This window comes from Petromyzon marinus, chromosome 26, assembly GCF_048934315.1.
Source record: "Petromyzon marinus isolate PM22_M1 ecotype Great Lakes invasive population chromosome 26, UKy_Petmar_22M1.pri1.0, whole genome shotgun sequence".
Classification (NCBI taxonomy): domain Eukaryota; kingdom Metazoa; phylum Chordata; class Hyperoartia; order Petromyzontiformes; family Petromyzontidae; genus Petromyzon; species Petromyzon marinus.
Window position 1 is genome coordinate 13,409,961 of NC_133692.1, and position 20,860 is coordinate 13,430,820.

Consider the following 20,860-nt stretch of genomic DNA (forward strand, 5'->3'; position numbering starts at 1 on the left):
AGATGTACGCCCTGCTTATCTGTCTATTCTACATTTTACAGACCTGAGTACAACGCACGTGATGCAGACCTGAGTACAACGCATGTTATGCAGACCTGAGTACAATGCACGTGATGTAGACCTGAATACAATGCACGTAATGTAGACCTGGGCACAATGCACGTGATGCTGCCCTGAGCACAATGAACGTGATGCAGACCTGAGCACAATGCACGTGATGTAGACCTGAGTACAATGCACGTGATGTAGACCTGAGTATAATGCACGTGATGTAGACCTGATTACAATGCACGTGATGCAGACCTGAGTACAATGCACGTGATGCAGACATGTGTACAATGCACGTGATGCAGACCTGTGTACAATGCACGTGATGCAGACCTCAGTACAATGCACGTGATGCAGACCTGAGTACAATGCACGTGATACAGACCTGAGTACAATGCACGTGATGCAGACCTGAGTACAATGCACGTGATACAGACCTGAGTACAATGCACGTGATGCAGACCTGAGTACAATGCACGTGATACAGACCTGAGTACAATGCACGTGATGCAGACCTGAGTAAAATGCACGTGCTACAGAGAAATGAAACCCCAAGTCACTTGACACATAGACAAAGACCCCCTGTGTAGTCTTAACAGACTGTTGGGGCAAGTGCTCTTAGCAAGCACCTATGAAGGCCAGCAAGGCACACGAGGGGTGGGTGGACAGCACTACGCCCGGCCGTCTTTGCCTCCCTCGTGGGCGATGTTTACACTCCACAACCAGGTACTTATTTGAGGCTGAGGCGCCTTAGGAGATGCCCAAGACCGGTTCAAGTATTCGTCCAATGGTGTTGGCCGTGAGCGGGAATTGAACTCAGGTCGCCGGGTTCGTCGCACAGCGTTGCGCTGACCGCCGTGCGGGTGCTTGCTGGAGACGGCGGCTCCGCAGCTAAGTGCAGAATGGCTACCATACTTAGCGGTAATTGCCTTGGGGTCTCCGAGGCCTGTGCCAGTAATTTTGATTGCTCACCTATCCACATCCACCACGTCAATTCTCTGTGTCGATGTTTGTGGGAAGTGGGAGTGTTATTGCGCTGCGCTACGAACCTGGCGACTCGGGTTCCATTCCCGCTCATGGCCAACACCAGTGATAACGATTATCTGAACCGGTCCTGGGCCTCCCCTAGGGCGACTCAGCCTCAAATGAGAACCTGGTGCGGTGTAAATATCGCCACGAGGGAGACGAAGGCGGCCGGGCGTGGTGTTAGCCACCAACCCCCTCGTGTGCCATGCCGGCCTTCATAGGTGCTCGCTAATAGCACTTGCCCCAACAGTGTGTTACAAGCTATGCGGGGGATCTTTGTCATCGTGTGAGATATGCCAATTTTTTTGGCAGACTTAAGCATCACAGAGTGGGATTTTTTGCACACTGCAGAGCCTCGCTGCAACGTGCAATAGATGGGGGGGGGGGGGGGGGAGAGCACCCCCCCCCCCCCCCGGAGCGTTCGCAGCGCTACAAAATATGAATTCTTTGCCAGGAACCGTGGGGATGGGGGGTTGGGGAAGCGGTGGGGAAACATTTCACCTCTCGCCTGGCTCTGCTGACGCCCCCCCCCCCCCCCCCATGATCTCCGGTCCCCCGTGCCGAACGCCTCCGTAGGGGACCGCAGAGCCACGTGCAGCGGCAATAGGTCCTGGGCGAATGGCGGGCGATGCTTGTTCTGCTGCTGCTGCTGCTTTCTGCAAATACGGATATCGTGCAAAAGAAACCCGATTGAATAAAATTCCACGTTACAGCCTAGATTTAATTTGCTGATGACAAAGGCAATAGGGAAGTGGCTTTGTTGTGAATTGTTAGTTTAGAAAATAGCTTGTATAAACCTCAGAATAATGTAATAATAATTCATTTTTTAAATGCACATTCCATCTTATGATCCCAATGTGCAGCAATTAGTCCGCAAGGTGATTTCCAATAAATTCGTAGCGTGTGTGGTTGACAAAATTTTATATATGGTGCTTAATGGTGTGCCCAATAAGCGGTGATGCATGGTTGACTCGGTAACCCGTTCACTTTGTGGGAAACACAACACGCATTTCCAGTGGGGAGCGTGAAAGCCGCTCCGATGCGTAGCGATACGCACACCAAGCCCACCTTGCCGGCAGAATGCAACAAATATGCGCACTCCGTTCTGTAATTTGCCAAGAAACGTCTTTAAATCAGTCACATCAAAGATAATAAATCCATTTGGCAAAAAGGAATAATAAACCCAGTGGAATTTCCACAGGGGCTCATTTTATCGTAATGTTTATAATGCACAGGAATGGATGTGATCTAATTATATTTGTAATTAACTGGAACTTGGAAGTGACAGTTGAATAATGGTAAAGGCTTGCAGAGTATTTATCTGGCGTTACCTCTCAACCTTTTATGAAGTGATAATGAGGTGTGTCCCAGACTCCGGTGTATTTTGAATATAATCAGTGAAGACATTCTTTGCTAATTAGGGAGGCAAGAATGATGGCGGCATAAAGGATTGGCAACTAAGAAAGGACATCTGCCAAATTAATTAGCGTACTTTCCCCACCATGACATTAGAATTCTGTGTGCCAAATCCTCAGTCTTAAAGCACAACTTTTAATCATTACATTTTAAAATGCGGAATACAAATCGCATCACCGCTGTGATCTTCTCGCCGCGGTTGAATGTCTCGCCGTTCTACTCTTGCGTACGGCAATATGGTTCAGGAGCTGTAGATGCCAATGTCAAGTTCTGATACCCACGCAGAGAGGGCTTCAGAAGAAAGATTCCTTGTAGTTTTGCTCTTCCTCCTCCGTTGAAGGAGTGCAGCTTGCGGTGGTTTACTCTATAGTTCACATTTTGGGTTGCATGACCACAGTCGCACTCCAGTCGTTTGTCTTTGATTAACCACTCGTGAAGGAGATGCGTATGCATCGGCCCGTTGGTGTTCTGGCTCGTTTGATGGTTACACCACCGGTGTCTACGAGGAATGTCAAAGCCAAGGGGGTCGCGATGTTTGGGTCTCGAATGTGGCGTCTATTCTGGACGTCCGTGTTGTTCCCCTGTGTTCGCTAGCAATGGTCTTCGTGCTCTGGGTGAGATTCTCGGATGAGGGGGCGTCTATTCTGAAAGTCCGCGTTGTTCCGCTGTGATTGTCAGGGTGAGATTTATAGGATGGTGACAGCGCGATCCCAAAAGGGGGATCAGGACTTGAGTCAGTGGTGTGTCACATTGTTGTTGTCTTGCTGATTAAAGAGGTAGACTCCTGTTTCCCACGATTATTTGTGTTCCCAGCCAGCTGCTCCAGCAGACCCACCTCCCTCTCTCTCTGCCCCCCCCCCCCTCTTTCTCTAGTTAAGGCCTCGACACAGATGCATTGGGTCTCTGTGTGTATATGTTGTGTCTCTCTCTGTCTCTGTGTTGTCTCTCTCTGCTTGTGTGTCTGTCTGTGTGTCTCCGTGTCTGTGTTTTGTCTCTCTCTCAAATTTAGTTCTACCTGATGACGGTTGCTTGTGTTGCAATCGAAACGTCGTATCGTGTTATTTATTTATTTTCTACGTGACCTTACTCAAATAACCAAAGAGTAAATCTTGCAGTCACGAAAGCTTAAAATCAAGTTTGAACCACCTCTACGGGGAGGATGTAAGTTTGTTTTCTCTCTCTCTCTGAGGATGTAAGTTTTGTTTTCTCTCTCTCTCTCTGTGTCTCTGTTTGTCAAATTTCACACTTAACTTCAAATTTAGCAATCTTTGGCGATTGTAATCAACCAGGCTATGCGTTAACTGTGTCAGCCGACTCTCTGTGTTGCATTGCATTACATTTCCCAAAAAATGTGCTAAGTTTGTTTTCTCAAACGGCCTATTTCTCTCTCTAAATTTTCCCAGGCTCTATTAGGTCCATTTGCTCTTTCTCTCCCTCGGTCGCTTCGGGGTAGATTTCCACACAACTCTCTCTAAAATGTACCAGTCTTGTTGAATATTTCAGTGACATGCTAATTTCTCTGCTCCAGCAGCTGCTCCAGCAGACCCACCTCTCTCTCTGCCCCCCCCCCCCCTCTCTATTTAAGGCCTCGACACAGAGGCATACTATGGTGTGGCCAGCCATGGGTAGCTCACTCCTCTGTTTCATTGTCTTGAATGCAGGGTGATCCACCGAGATATCTGTGAGGCTCTGCTCTTGTAGACTGTGAGGTTGCCTGCAGAGAGAAATACGTTGGGCAGGTACCTGGCATATCTGTCTTGAGATTCGAGTGTTCTTGCGTGTGTCAGTTTTATCCAGACTGTTTGGTTTTCCACCCCAAATGTAAACATATCTGCGCTTTGGCAGATATCTGAGGTTTCCACAGCCTTGATTTAAATTCCTATTTTCACTTTATTCGGGGTTGACTGGCATTGCGTGACTTTATATCACCAACTGTTGCTTAAGTCGCCCGTCCGTCCATCCTCTCTCTGTAGACCCACAAGGGCAAAGAGTCAATTAGGAGAGGCAATATAACAGCATGTTGAACAATACCGTTGAGTACAACTATTCACCGATTGTGACTCTTCAGCTGTTTTATGTAGACTAGTTGGCCAGTGCAGTAGCAGCAGTGACCAGACAAGACAAAGATCCCCCATGTAACCTTTAACAGACTTTTATGGCAAGTGTTGTTAGCGAGTAGCGCCTATGAAGGCCGACACGGCACACGAGGGGGTGGGTGGCCAGCACCACGCCCGACCGCCTTTGTCTCCCCAGTGGCGATGTTTACACCGTACCAGGTTCTTATTTTAGGCTGAATCGCCCTAGGAAAGGCTCAGGACCGTTTTAGATAATCGCTACTTGTGTTGGCCATGAGCAGGAACCGAACTCATGTGGCCGAGTTCAAAGTGCAGTGCGCTATCCACTGTTGCACCGCTCCAGTAGCGACACATACGCAGCAACAGCAACTGCTATTTGCCACTAAGTAGTGGTGAAGTCACCATGGCGCTTGTGCCAGGCTATGTGGACTATGAGCCCACGTGAAGTGTCGAAGGCTCCGGTTTGTTGTTGTGAGCGTCGCTCCTCCACCCTCAGTTAATTAAGTAGGGCGACTGCCTCCAACTATATAGTAGCGTCCTTCATGATCCTCCTCCAAAGAGTCCGATCTTGACACCGTTAGTACCAGTCATCAGCAAGTTCACTCAGCTCCACTTCCTCCTGTGCCACATCAGTCCATCTCTTCTCTAGCCTGTACCAAGCCCGTTTAGCCCCCTCTTTCTGGCCGAACAAAAGTTGTTTGGGCATGCAGTGGCTGGGTTTGCGGTCTACATGACCCAGCCAATGCAGCCTTGCCTACTGTTGGTGCTCACCAATGGGACTGTGTCCCATCAATTGTCACGGTTGGCTACATACGGTGCAACAGAAGTTTAACATTCATACATACATGCGTCTCCAGATCTTTTAAGGATTTATGAGCTCTTCACACAATCCAGCCTGGTTAAACCCAGGATGAATCGTAGGCAGGCCAATCTGAATGTTTCTAACCAGCACAGATGTTCCATTAGAAGGGTCCACATTTCGCAAGCATAAAGAAGAGAGGACAAACTTGTGACCGAGATGTACAGAAGCTTCAGGTGGAGCGACAGACCAGATAGCTTTCACACAGCATTATGCAACCGATGAAAAGATAATGCCACCCAACTGATTCGGAGTGAGACCTCTGCTGTCAAACCGTAGCTAGTTATGAGCACACTGCCCAGGTATGGAAACCTCTCCACTTGTTTCACAACTTCCCCATCACCAATGGCGAGTTGAGGGGATGGAGTGTTTGATGACACAACATACCCAGGCAGGTGCTTAGTTGTGGTGGGGCTGATGGTATCGAATATTTGGCTGCCACTTCGTTGAGCTATGATTTGTGGCCAGGTTGCTTCTGAAAAAAACTATATAGCTCAGTGGGCCTTACCTGGTAAATAAAAAAAATAGAAAATACCCCACCACGTTCAGCAGCAGCAAATTTTAATTCATTCTTGAGTGAGCAGCAATCACCAGATCACCATACATAACATGCTTAACCAATAGGGAAGCCATCCTTCGACAGCACCCGGGCATCGATTAGCCTCCCACTGTATCTGTGCCAGATGGAAATTCCTCCAGTACAGCCATGGCTTCTCGAACTAAGTGGTCGAAAAATATGTCAAGTAATATTGGAGACAGAGGACATCCCAGTCACACCACAAGGTGAAGAGGGAATGCCTCTTGACTCCTGGCCACGTAGCTTTACCTGGGGCTTGCCCACCATCATGTAGGTCCAAAATGATTGTGAGCAAAGAGTCAGGGACTCCAAAAGCACGAAGAACAACCCAGAGCCCAGGCCTATTGATAATATCATAGGCCTTGACCAGGTCAATAAAGCAGAGATTTAGGTCCTGCTGGAAATCCCTACACCTCTTCTGTAGCAGACAGATAATATGGCGTCTGTGCAGGACCACCCTGGCCTGAAACCACATCGGGGCTCAGCAAGTTTTTCCTCAGGGTTCCTGGAAAAGCGATGTTGAATAATCCTTGCCCCAGGACCTTTTCTAGTACACTGAGGAGTGAGACGCCCCTGTGGTTGTTACAGTCTGTGCTTCCTTCCAATCCTGCATAACCTGACCAGTGGTCCAGACTGTTGTAATGGTGTCATAGAGGGCAGTCTGCACATAAACGCCACCCTTTGTCAGCAGTTCACTTGGGAGATCATCTCTGCCTGCTGCTTTTCTTGGTCTCAGACTCTGGATCGCCTTCCGTACTTTCATAACAGATGGCACCTCAGCCAGCCACTCACAGGGAGTGACTACTTCTTCCAATATTTGAAGCACGGTAGCCCTAGCAGGGTCATCCCCACCTTACCTTATGTTTTCTGGGCTGAGGGAATTTTCTTCACCCAATACCTCACAGAAATGCTCAGCAAACCTGTTCCTGGGGGTCAGAGATCGGATCACCGTTTTTCCCCGAAGGACGCTGAAAGTGACTTTTTTATGGAATTAAGGAGTGATTTGTGATATCGGGCTACTGAGGCAGATTCCATCTCCTCAGCAACCCGCAACCACCACTCATCCTTGCAGCGCTGCACGGCTTTCAGAACCTACAAGCGAAGGCAGCTGTCAGCCTCCTCATTCTCTGAAGTGGGATGCTGTCGACGGTGGGAGTGGGCCTGTCATTTTTTCTCAGCCAGCCGGAACACCTTCTCTGTCAGCCAATATCTCAGGGGAGGTTTGAATGGCATACCCAAAGCAGCCATTGCAAACTGCATTAGCCATAGTCCTGAACTTCACCTATTTCCCCTCGGCATCAGGAGTGGGGGAAAATTCCAACCCTAATGGTGAAAATCTTGCTTGCAACTTTCATCAACTAGCTGAAACCAGGCCACTGTCGGTTTTAATTGGATATTTGGTGGATACCCACTACCGCAGTGGAATAATGGTAGGCACATTTTACAGATGACAAGCCAATAGTCAGTGGGCAGATCAACTCCACGGCAGGTCCTGGCATCAAGAACATGTTCCACATCCGCTGTTCCATCAGCAGATATTCTTGCTTTGGACCTGGCGTGCATCCATAATGTTGCATAGATTATCCGATGCCGGAACAGCGTGGTTGGTAAGTACAGGCCCATGGGCTGCACAGAAGTCTGGCAGCCTACTACTACCGTTTTTATTGAGATGATCTGGCCCATGCCTTCCAGTCACTCCACCCCAACACAGCAACACACATGCAGTGATACAAAGGCAAAGTTATTCGATGTAACCTTAAGAGACTGCTAGAGCAAGTGCTGTTAGCGAGCAGTTATGCTTGGTCGGCAAGGCACACGAGGGGGTGGGTGGCCAGCACCATGCACGGACGCCTTTGTCTCCCCAGTGGCGAAGTTTACACACCACACTAGGTACTCATTTGAGGCTGAGTCGACCTAGGGTAGGCCCAGGACCTCAGATAATCGTCACTGGTGTTGGTTGTGAGCAGGAATCGAACTCGTAGCACAGCGCGCTAACCGCTGCACTACCGCTCCTCAAAACAACCACCTTTTGCCACTAAGTGGTGGTGACGTCACCACAGCGCTTTGCCAGGCCACGTGAAGTGTCGAAAGACCACTGGCAGGTCACGGGGCAGACCCAGGTGCCATGGGTCGACTGAATGAGATAACTGGCCGATGCACCACCTGTGCCGCCTACTACCGCTCCCCACACGCAGTGACACACACCGTGGCACACATGACAAGAGCACAGTAGAATGCGGAGCAGCATCAGCAGACTGTCAAACGGCAGCAGTAGCAGCAGTGCAGTTCTCGAAGCCTTATCTGGCATCAGATTCTACTGGCATGCAGGCTTATTTCAGCCGAGTGGGGCTTGGTATTCATGGGGAGCTTGTGTGTGACTCAGATATAGTTGAAACTCATCTAAAGTTGAAAGCACCTACATTTTGGGCTTTGTGTGTTTATTTTGTCCCCCCCCCCCTGCACCTGCGATTAGCACGGTTGGCTACGTACAGTTGCTAAAGAAGTTCAACATACATACACATACCAGGCCAAGCAAGATTGTTTTTAATATTGAACGGAGTTTAAATATTTCTAGGTTAGCATCTGTTAATGGACTCTATTGTAGAAAGATTGCATGCCATGCAAGCTGACTTAAAACTAAGCCATTCTTAAACCATTGAGACTTATGTTAACAATGAACATGTCTCCTCACATTTTATAGACGATTAATATTCTCACTAAACATAGCTTTCCAACATCATATTACTTGTGAGACTTAAGCAATTACGTTTGCGCAATATACGCATTTATATATTCGCACATTTGACAAAAATTTCCAAGTGTATTTTTTTGGCACGAAATTAATCTTGGTAGTTGGATGGCGATCATCGATGCAAATACAGGGTGTTAAAAAAAGATGGACCCAATTTAAATGCAGTATATTTCACGATGGCAACATGTTACAATTACACAAAAAGTTAAAAACGGTTTAATGAGTTATTAAGTTTTACTACCATTTCATAAATGCTCTATGTGCCCTCCATCTGTTGTACGGACAACATCGAGATGGTAGTTGAATTCGTCCCAATCGCCCCTCTTTTCACGTTTTCCTCTGAGGTGCCTGGTCGCCCTGTGCTCGTCCCCTTACATAAACAGCCTGTTTCCTCAAATTGTCGGTACCAACGACGAATGCGTTTGACATTGGTGGATCAATGCCAAAACACCGTTGAAACGCACGCTGCACCGAAATTACGGATTCAGTCTTGCTGAACTGCGAGGTCACCATCTTGCGAATGACTGAGGCTAGGGGCTATTTGTGCGCTGGGAGACGCGTCTAGTGGTAATCATTTGAAAGTTTATCCCCTGTCCTTTCAATTGGTAAGAGTTTCATTCATGGGCGGTTCGTGGTTGCAGAGATATAGCGATTTTAAATCGGGTCTATCATTTTTAAACGCCCTGTATTTTGTGTGTCCAGGCATCCAGTAAGTGGGGGGGGGGGGGTGTTACTAGCCTTTAAGAAAACTCCACTCCCCAGGAGACTGGGATCCGCTTCGCTAGACGCTCAATAAGAGACAATGCATTACCTTTTTAGCGTTAACCTATACGCGTTAAGCCAGCCGGTGCTGGCACCCTTTGCGTAATCAACGTCGGCTTTGTCGGCTCCTTCGATGCAAGTCGACAGGCTTACAGGTCTGGCCGCGTGCAAAGCAAAGTGAGCATCGTCCCTTTACGAGCCATTTTTGATCTAAAAAGAAATGGTGAAAATTTAAATTATGTTTTTTAAAAAAAGTTTGACACGTCCTATTCCATCCCGCCCATAGCCTTCTGGATGCTCAATTGAGACTCTGATTGGGACAGCACCATTACATTGCCATGGCATGAACAAAACTCAGATCCCCACGTCTTTTGGGATAAAAAAAAATCGGGCAAAATTGCTTTGCCCATGTGATTTTCTGATTGCAAATGTCTGGTATGATTGAGACAAATATGATGCTGAAAATCCACGCACGCCTCTGGTATATGTAGTTACTATCATTCCATTCTCGCTGAATTTTGGTTGCAGGTGAAGTTGAACATCAACGTGCTCGATGTAAATTGTTACACCCGCCACGGAGATGGAGCAATGAGATTGGCGCGTGTGCGGGAGCCTGTTGAAATGTGGCATTCAGCAGTGGATTGATCATGGCTGGCGATGATTATGATAGCCACGGTGACATTCTGCCAGAAAAAAATATCTTCATGCTTCGAGCATCTTTTAAAGTCTGGCAAGTGGCATCACTCAAACATATCTCATAAAATAGAAATACACTTTTGCAGAGATACTGTACATATCAAAACTGCCCTGCGTGCTGAGCAGTGCAAGTCAGGCCAAGCATTCTTCAGCCTATTTTACTGTCCATAAAGTCCAACACAAATATATTGTGTCAGCTGTGATCACTAGAAATTATATTTACATGCCATCGAGTACAATGCCGTTTATATGCATGCATAAATATACATTAGATATTCATTGTATTGTGAGTTAACTAGCAATAGGCTTGACCACAGTAGTGGATGTCATTTATTTTACTTCTGCCAGAGCAATCTCAGCAAGGGTCTTTTTTACGTGACTTTCCCAAAAGACCCAAAGAATATGAATTCCTGCAGTCACGAAAGCTTTAAGTCAAGATTTATTCGGTTAACTTGTTTGTAAATCCGTAAAAAAAGTCTCATCATCATACCTGTCAACCCCTTATCAGTGCCCTACCTTATTGCAGACCAAATCAGACCTTATTGGTCACCCCGTGCTCCTTATAAATCTCAACGTTCATCCTACAAAGTCCCACCACAAGGGAGAAACACAAACTGACACATCTTATTTGCCCGTATTGAAACGACTGGACGCCGTATGGACATGAAAACTCAATGTCCCTGGATAAGAATACGGGTAAACCGTATGGGTGGACAGCTATGCATCATATTCTCTCGCTATTTACACACAAAGACACAAATCCCCCGTATAGCCTGTAACAGACTGTGTGGAGCAAATGCTGTTAGCGAGTCGTGCCTATGAAGGAGCCGCCATGGCACACGAGGGGGTAGGTGGCCAGCACCACGCCCGACCGCCTTAGTCTCTCCAGTGGCGATTTTTACACACCGCACCCAGTACTCATTTGAGGCTGAGTCGATCTAGGGGAGGCACAGGACCGGTACAGACAATCGTCGCTGGTGTTGGTGGCCGGCCATGAGCGGGAATCGAACTCGGGACACCGGGTTCGTAGCGCAGCGTGGTCACTGCTATTGTCTATTTATAGACAACAACAACCGCCATTCGCTACTAAGTGGCGCTGACGTCACCACGACGCTTGTGCCAGGCCATGTGCACCTTGAGGCCAAGTGAAGTGTCAAACGCCCGCGGGCAGGAGGTCACGGGGCAGACCCAGGTGCCACGGGTCGACTGACTGAGATGACTGGCTGGTACACCACCTGTGCCCCCTACTGTGCCAACCTGCTGTGCTTTAGCCATCCGGCGCTCCGCTCGTTGTTGTGAGCGTCGCTCCTCCGTCCTCCGTTGTTGTTGGAGGGCGACTGCCTCCAACTGCCCAGTATCAGCGTTCTTCACGAGCCTCCTCCACAGACGCCGATCTGGACACACACACACATAAATACGCACTGCAAAAACCTCAATAGAACTCGCCTTGCTGGCACGCTCAACGCATTGCACAAACAGCAGCAGTAACAGCAGGTTCTCTGTGTGAGTGTATGGGTCTCTTTGGAAGTCTATTGGTCTCTGTGGGAATCTATGTGTATATATGTTGAACTTTTTTCGCACCGTACATAGCCAACCGTGATAATCGGAGGTGCGGGGGGGGGGGTAAGGACAACAACACTAAGCACAACGATCAGCAGCTTTAAATAAATGGGTGTTCAACCATGTAAGTGACCTTCCCCATATACACGGCTAAAACTATAACTTCAAAGGATAACCTCAATGCACTGAGCCCAAAGTGTAGGGTTTCATTCATTTCACCAACCCCGCATTTCACCAACATGCATTGACCGGCGTGTTGAAGTATGGTCAAACAACCCCCGTGGATTGACATCCAGCAGTGGCTTGACAAGTGGCCAATATGCGCGCATCATTAATCCTGCGGAATGCTAACATTTGTGGCAATATGTGCCGAGTATTTTTGTGCGGAACATGCTTAAAGGTGTGATCATTACATTGGTATTACAACTTACAACATAAGTGCCAGGCAGCCATGGGAAAACACCTTCATACACGTTGATCCAATGAAGAGCATGCTAATAACCAGGCTGGAATGTTTACGAGAGACGGAGAATGCAAAGCATGAAAAGTGAATACTACTTTCGCACACCCATAGGTAGCCCCAACCGTGCTAGTCGCTGTGAACCCACGCGTGCGTCTCCTCTGCGCGCTCGAAGGTGGCTTGTAGCCGGAGACACGGAATCCTGTACGTACCCAGTTGGTATGCAGACAAAGTTGTCGCCTGTCCAAACAGCGCGCCCACAACACACCGTGCTCCCTGACGCTTGCTTGCAGTCCTGGGAGCTGTCGGGGATTAATTTGATATGCAGATTCACCGTCAAGAACCCCACTCCCAGAATCCATAACGTCATTGGGAGTGAATGTGTATTACTGGTGTGAGATCACGAGCCTCATTGATCAAGACGACCAAGGAATCCGTGTTAGACAGGACCAGCCCGGCGCAATGCAATCGGTAAGGTGTGTGCGAAGCTGCCAGGTGAGCATGCCAATGTCAAGGGTTGGCGCCGGAGAGTCAGAGGTTGGTTGATTTTTACCAGGTAACGTGGGCTGTGTTTTACACGACCCACCTGGTCATGATGGTTCTTGCCAGAGATGGGTCAACGCTCCTCACCAGACTAACAACGTATCCCAGTGCCCCGCTCGTTGCACGCACCGCTGAGCGACGCATGCGAACATCAATACTCCCCTACTAACACGGCGAGGACAGTGCACGGTTAATTGCCCATTTGTAACGACAGCCGGTCACCGATAATTATCCGGCGGCTTCGGGTGGTGGAGGGTGCCGAATTTTCAAAAACGCCGGATAATCACTCACCATCATTATTATTTTAAATAGATATTTTTTTCACATTCTTTCATGACATGTTTATCGGTCTTGTATGTTTTTTGTGTTTTATATTTACTAACTTTAACTACCCGGCTTCGCCCGGGACTTGGATTTACCACGCCCGGCCGCCTTTGTCTCCCCAGTGGTGATGTTCACACATCACACCAGTTACTCGTTTGAAGCTGAGTCGACCTAGGGGAGGCCCAGGACCAGTTCAAATAATCGTCACCGGTGGTGGCCGTGAGCGGGAATGGAACTCGGGTCGCCGGGTTCGTAGCGCAGCGCGCTAACCACTACACTAACCGCTTCCCCACACTCAAACGCGCGCACATCCATAGGTACACATACACGCGCTTGCTGCAGACACACACAACTTTCAGGGTGCGTACGGCAGTAAACGACTGAAATAATAAAGCAATGCTACGCAAAGAACGCCTTAGACCGGCAACACATTTGTATGGCACTTTCCTCGTGGAAGGTTGGGGGGGGGGGGGGGCGGGTGCGTGACGTCAGCAGGCACACTGCGTAACGCTTCCGCATGCGTGGGTGTCATGACAGATGTGACGTCACAGCTCACTTGCCGTGCTAAATAGATGCATTATAGCGCCCCCCCCCCCCCAAAAAAAAATGCAAAAGACTATTTTAATAATTTTTGCATGGTGTACAGTCTGGAAAGTACCCACATGGCAAATTTCAAGTTTGTTGCATGTCGGAAAGTACGCTAAACATTTTGAACAGACACACATATTCACAGCTTTGCCTTTTATATATATCGAGATTACAATATGAAATTGGCATGAATAAACATACAAATAGACAAATAATGAATATCCTGTCAAAAAGTAACCGTATTAACTGTACCGTACTTACCACTCCAATCTGGAAGACTGCATCATGTACATAGTGGAGTGGGTTTACGGGACACGGAGACAGTGGAGTAGAGGCAGCACGATTTATTTAACGTAACAAGGGTTACACTGGAAGGGGTAACGGCCCCTTCACCCGTATACACGCTGGGACACCCCCTAGGCTATCTAGCCTAACTCCTGTGCTCCCAGTTCCTCCAGCTACAGGCGCTAGAGGAGGCTATCTGATCTGGCCCTGGTCAAGCACAGATCACGGCACCCCACCAACCAGACCGACTCTTAAAAGGGCTCTGGCTCTGAGGCTCTGGGGCCACACCACTGGCTTACCCTGCCGGCCCTCAAAAGGACAGCGGTCAGGGAAGTCCCAGGGTCTATCTAGCCGGCCTTCCTTCTTCACTGGTTCTTCTTTCTTGGCCCCAACACACTGCCCCGAGCTCTCTGGCTCCCCGCCCTCTATACCCATACACCACTGAGGGCGGGGCTATAGCGGACGTGGTTGTAGCCACCAAGGTGTGGCTGTGTGTTACCTTCCCACACTGTTTCCTTCCCACAACATCCCTACAATAGTACCACTACGCTCTTGAATCAACAAAGCCACGTGTGTTTGACGATCGCCAGACCGGTGCAGCCTTTAGGCCCGGTGCCTAAAGGCTGCACAACGCAACTTTTCACTGGATCGCACCGTGTATAATTTCTGTGATTTCATTGTAGTTATTAGTCAGGAAAGATGTATATATGTGCAGTATTTTCATTGTTTAAGTTATATGTAGTGTATATTGTACTGTATATAATATTTGACACTGAAATCAAGCGTATCTACTTTTTTTTGTCACGCACGCGGTGCCGAATAATCGATGATCGACTGCAAATCAATCCGCCACTTAACTGACAGACAAAACCCCCGGGACGTTATCTATCGGTCGGCCAAGGTCTGGGCGTGGTTGTGTGATCGATGTTCTCTTCTCTGCAATCAAACACATCCGGCAGTCGCTCATGGTACGTAGATAACGGGGAAGGGAAATCGCTGATGAAACCTCTTGACCTCTTGCTGTGTGGATGTTGAGTCAGTGTGTGTTTTGATGCTGAGTCAAGTGTGTCTGTGGATGTTGAGTCAGTGTGTGTGTGGATGCTGAGTCATTGTTTGTGTGTGGGGGGGAGGATTAAATATTAGCTCGCGTTCAGCAGCTGCATCACAGGGCCATTATAGGTGGCGGTAGCTTGGTGAAGCGATCATTTGTGATGGCCAGGTCGCTTATGAAAAAGAGCTACATAGCTCAGTGGGGCCTTACCTGGTAAAATAAAAATATGAAAGATACAGAGCCATGGTTTTTCCATGCAAGAAATAACACTGCATTTAAAACAATCTAAATAATAATGAGTGCTCCCACAAAGCACGTGGATTGGCCTTAAGCAGCCTTCTCAGATTTTCCGAACTGGTTTACAGAGTTCTGGGTATTCACATTTCATGCTTTGCGCCTCCCTCTTGTAAAAATTCCAAATGCTGTTGTGGGCAGCCTGGTGATTAGCATGCTCATCATTTGATCAATGTGTATGAAGGTGTTTCCCATGGCTGCCTCGTATGTATGTTGTAAGTAGCCAATGCGTAAGCATACAATATCGAGTCAACATGCTAGTGTGCTGGAGTTCAAACTGAAATACTAGAAATCTTTACATGTGTTTGTTGAGCCTTATTGTGCACCGTACATAGCCACAGGAGGTGCTCACCGGACGTGCGTAGCATCTATGGCATTCACTTGCACATGTTACCAAAAGGGGCCATTGGGTGTCGATATACTGTATATACATTTTATTTTCAGGATTAAATTAACCTCACACATTTCTTGAGATTTATCTTCTTCCTCCTGTGAACATTGCGTTGGAAATGGATCGTAAAGATTCTGAGGTTACCCTCATGGTTTCAAACAGAGCCATTAGCAATGTTAACATCGTTATTCCCCACGGCAACACAATGTTCTCCAGCACGTGCGAAGTCAGTGTGTTGTAGTTGTTCCCGTAGAGCAGAGTCGTTCTTAACCTTCACTGCAGCCTGCACCCTTTTGGTTACCAGAAAGGGCATGTCGCACCCCAGGGGGTACGTGCACCCCAGGCTAAGAACCACTGCCTTAAAGAGTAGCCCACGCCTTTGAAATGATGAATTCACCCCTAGTTCGACAGGGATGAGCGCTGCTCAGTGTCTCATTGTACGGCAAGTGGAAGCACGCTTGCAAGTGGAAGCACGCTTGCATGTGGAAGCACACAATAGAGGTGTTTTGGGTTAGATCGCGTGGATATAAATGTGTAGCTAAACCCGCCAGCACCCGACACAGCCAATTAGTAAGGTTTGTCAAGTAAAGAGAACGTGCCAATTCGTTACCGGTACAGCACACACTGGTGTGTTGGAGAGTAAACTCACTGCAACATTTACAATTCGAGTACGGTGATGTTTCGCCGCAAATTACAACAGCTACAACCAGCATCATCCGGTAACAGCCAGAGTTGTGAAGAAATTCTCCTGTTTCGTTCTTAGAGGGGTAAATGTGATGCCGTCACCTTTGAGCCAATCAGGTGCGAAGGCTAAGGGGGGGGGGGGGGTAATGTACACATATGTAGTGAGTCCAACTGAGTCGCAGCCGCTATCTTGGGAGCAACACTATTTATTACGTAACTTTAACACAACATCACACAATCTACCCCGAGCTCCTCATGGGGGCCCCCGTTATATACCCCTGGGCTGGGGCTGGGGCTGGCTCCGCCCTTCGCCCCGCCCACCTTCCAGATCTCTCAAGCTCTTTCTCGAAGGCTCCTGAGAGCTCTTTCAGACCACGTGACCGCCCGGCAGCCCCCGTCCACCGGTGGCCCCCCTCCAATATCATCCGGTCACGTGTCAGCAGGTCAACCAGCGTATCATGCCCCAACGTAACCCTGGCTGGCTGACGCTCCCTCTCCGCTCTTTCACCGGGAGCCCACACCGCACACTGCTCGCGGTGCCTCCGCGCTGACCAGCGCTCACCCAATCCCCGCTAGGGCTGGTATTACGCCCTGTAAGCGGGCTACACATAATGCCAACACATTATCCGCCATGTTGTGACTACACATACACATTATAATGGATAATCATTATCGGTTGGGTTATTCAGTGGAAGCAGATTAGCAACACATCATCAACACAAACACTCCTTTTGTCAGTTGCATTTTATTTGAATGCATCGCTTCACACGGGATTATGTACACATTATGGTTACTGGTTTGTTTGTGGTCATTAGGGCAGTGACACAGTGGTGAGATATGAACTACCTTGCCTAGTATATAGGGAGGTCGTGGCTTCGATCCCGACCCTGACACCTGTATATTTGGAGTTTGCATGTTCTCCCCGTGGATTTGTTCTGGGTCCTCCTGTTTTTCCCTCCACATTTAGAATCAACATCAGGCGTTTAAGAATATTTGGGCTACTACAAATGTCAATGTGATGACAAGCCACTTTGTTGCGCTATCATTTGTGATAGCCAAGTCGCTTCTGAAAGAGAGCTACATAGCTCAGTGAGGCCTAACCTGGTAAAATGAAAAAAAATCATAGTTTTATAGTTTATGGACGTGGCCCAGTGTTAAGTGCATTTGTGGCTTGTTGCAGAGGTTTGTGATTCCAATCCGGCTACACCGGTTAATACTGCATGGTGTATTAACCGTAAAATACTAATGCGCCCTCCACTACAAAGTGATGTTGTTCAAGGAAGAGTGCGCGATTGTGCGCCAGTGTCGTGGTTACATTTTTTACCATATTTGAAAATTACTCTCAAATTCAGTAGCTATTTGGGAAAACGCTTAGCAATTGTCATGCACTCAGACAACCTGGCAGGAAGAAGAGGTGAGGCTTTGCTGGACAAACAACTATAAACATTTTTATAATAACGACTCTACAAAAGTGGTGCTGCTTGGATGTTGTTAGATTTTGCTTGTGGCGCGTAAAATGGTAAAAACAATTGTGTCATGAAAAGTGTGTAATCACTATGCCTTAGTTTCACGATTGGTGCTGATGTTCTACATATTCGTGCGCGACACCACCGGGGGGGGGGATAGGATTAGCCAAGCCCCCCCCCATCCACGTTTCCTCTGCCATTGTGTGTGAATACGCGGAGCACTGCGGGTAAGTTTCGCGTGGCTACGATTGCTCGTTGTGCCATTGTCCAACTTGTGTTGGAAATGTGTACCTACGACGTGGTTAAGTATGATGCTGTCAAATCAACTTGAGTCGTTGCTTTTATTTTGGATCACGGGAGATCATCGATTGTCCAGCGGCTTCGGGGGGGAAGGGGGCATCGGATATGACATTATGTTTTTAGGTGTTGTATACATCGTTTTATTTGTTGACTATATAAAATTTCCATTAATAAACATACAAATAAACACAAGTAAATATCCTACTGTAAAAGGTATTTACTGTACCGTACTTACTACTCAAATCCCGAAGACTCTGCATGGAGTGATGTACGTCTATGCTCTTGTTTCAACACAACCATCATTGTGTTGGATGATTGCCGGACTGGTTACAGCCATTGCAGCGATTTTGCCAATTTCACCGGATTGACCCGGGACCGCTGGATAATGTTCGAAGTTGCCGGGTAATCACGCAGTGCCAGATAATTGATGATCAACTGTACTCTGCAGCGCCTTCCTGGCCTAGATCGGCCATCTAAGGTGCCATTTAGATCGAACGCACAAAGCAAAACATGGCACAAATTATTTCTGAAATGAGTATAACGTGCGATTTGAAAAAAAATTCAGATGAAAAAGCCAGAAACAATTTTTCCATTCTTAAAAGAATTCCCCACCATCACCACCATCAGCCTGAGAAGGACGGGGAGAGCGCACAGAGGTCTTGTGAGAGAGTTCAGGGGACGAGGACAGAGATGGGGAGTTGTGGTCAGGCCGAGAGTGATCGTCACTGCTTGCATCACTCGTGAGGCCCCAAGTCAACGACAGGACAGCGAGTAGACCTGTGGACATTCCATTTGCTGTGTAAAATGCAATGAAACTCGATTTACATTCGCCAAATCCTTAAAAAAAATAGTATTCAATAAAAAGAAATAATCATGAGGGGATCAACATTTTAATTATAATTAAAAGTACTATAAAGCATTACAAAAAAACATTGGCACAACGAAATCAAAGCGTCGATTTGAATATATAAACAGGCTTGCTCATATTATACAGGCGGTCCAAAATAGCTTTGGATTGAATATTTTTAGAAAATTATGTAGTTAACCGCATTGGTTTCCTTGTTCATGATTCATCTTTGTGTAGCTGTGAAAACGCTGCCTTCGTTAGGGTCGAAAAGGTATAGACCGCTCCCCCGAGACAAAGACAAAGATCCCCCGTATAGCCTGAACAGACTGTTGTGGCAAGTGCTGTTAGCGAGCACCTATTAAGGCCAGAACGGCACACAAGGGGGTGGGTGCCCAACACCACGCCCGACCGTCTTTGTCTCCCCAGTGGCGATCTTTACATACTGCTCCAGGTACTCATTTTAGGCTGAGCCAACCTAGGGGAGTCCCAGGACCGGTTCAGATAATTGTCACTGGTGTTGGCCGTGAGCGGGAATCGAACTCTGGGCACCGAGTTCGTAGCACAGCGTAGCGCGAACCGCTACACTACCACTCCCCACACACACATACAAAGACAAAGATCCCCCATATAGCCTTAACAGACTGTAGGGGCAAGTGCTGTTAGCGAGCACCTATGAAGGCCGGAACGGTTCACGAGGGGGTGGGTGGCCAGCACCACGCCCGACCGCCTTTGTCTCCCTAGTGACGATGTTTACACACCGCACCAGGTACTCATTTGAGGCTGAGTCGACCTAGGGGAGGTCCGGGACCGGTTCAGATAATCGTCACTGGTGTTGGCCGTGAGCGGGAATCGAACCCGGGTCGCCAGGTTCATAGCGCAGCGCGCTAACCGCTACACTATCGCTCCCCACACACACACATACAGACACACACACACGCACACACACGTGCCTTCATTATCTGTCAGTTTCTCACAGAAACGCGTTTCAAATGGAGCATTAGCCCTCAGAGGTAATGGACGCTTTTGTTTCATCATTTGTAATTCAGTAGCGAGAAAAATCGTACGCGATTACCCATTTTCCCTAAGGGAATAACCGCACACCTGTGGTCTACAAAATGCCACACTTAATTTTTTCTCAAACAAAAGGCTTCGCCTCGCCATGCTGACAGTGACCACATTCGGCTTGCAGGCTCAAATGCTGTGGTGTGATCACAAACTCGGGATTATCACACGGAAGGCGTTCGTACGACCCAAGCTACCAAGAGTCGTGGTGATTTCCGGAGAGCAGTGGCTGCCTGTTTTACATTGGGACATTGTCTTCAAGTTTAGTAGATTGGACAGTTTTTTTGTTATATAAAAGCAATACACACTCCAAAGACTCTCTTATGGTACGCGCGACAATCTATAGCATTGATGATACATTGAGAAATACCACAGGCAGGGCCCTCGTGAAAACAACATATTTTGATCGTGGTTTTTTCATCATGTGAACAAATGCAGCACTTAAGATTGTCACATATACCTCACATATTTTATTAATTTCGAAATCTCACCACCACACCGGCCTAGAAACACAACGAAGCGTACAAGCCACGCGTACGTGGGATGAGAGGCTTATTGGTCTGTAATTATTTAGACCGGGGGTTGTCTCCCTCTTCATGAAGAGAAGAATGACTGAGTCATAGATCCTTGGCTGCAGCTGAGTTCAACTCCACCTTCTTACAATCAGCGAATCCCAAACTTACGACTCGCGTTTTGTGTTATTGCCCTTCTCCCTGCACCTCCGATTAGCACAGTTGGCTACGTACGGTGCGGGAGAAGTTCAACATAACCCATACATAGACTCACACAGAGAA

At 47.8% G+C, this 20,860-nt stretch overlaps 1 protein-coding gene and 1 long non-coding RNA gene across 4 annotated transcripts in view; one reads left to right on the forward strand and one right to left on the reverse strand.

The window, feature by feature from the left end:
* Positions 1–20,860, forward strand: part of LOC116946286 (carbonic anhydrase-related protein 10-like) — a 378,302-nt gene that overhangs the window by 162,631 nt on the left and 194,811 nt on the right. The window lies entirely within an intron of this gene.
* LOC142929197 (uncharacterized) lies at positions 7,717–14,841 on the reverse strand. The gene is made up of 3 exons (XR_012945417.1): positions 13,948–14,841; positions 12,444–12,533; positions 7,717–11,605 (listed from the first exon to the last, which is right to left on the reverse strand). It is a non-coding gene; the product is annotated as an uncharacterized LOC142929197 (long non-coding RNA).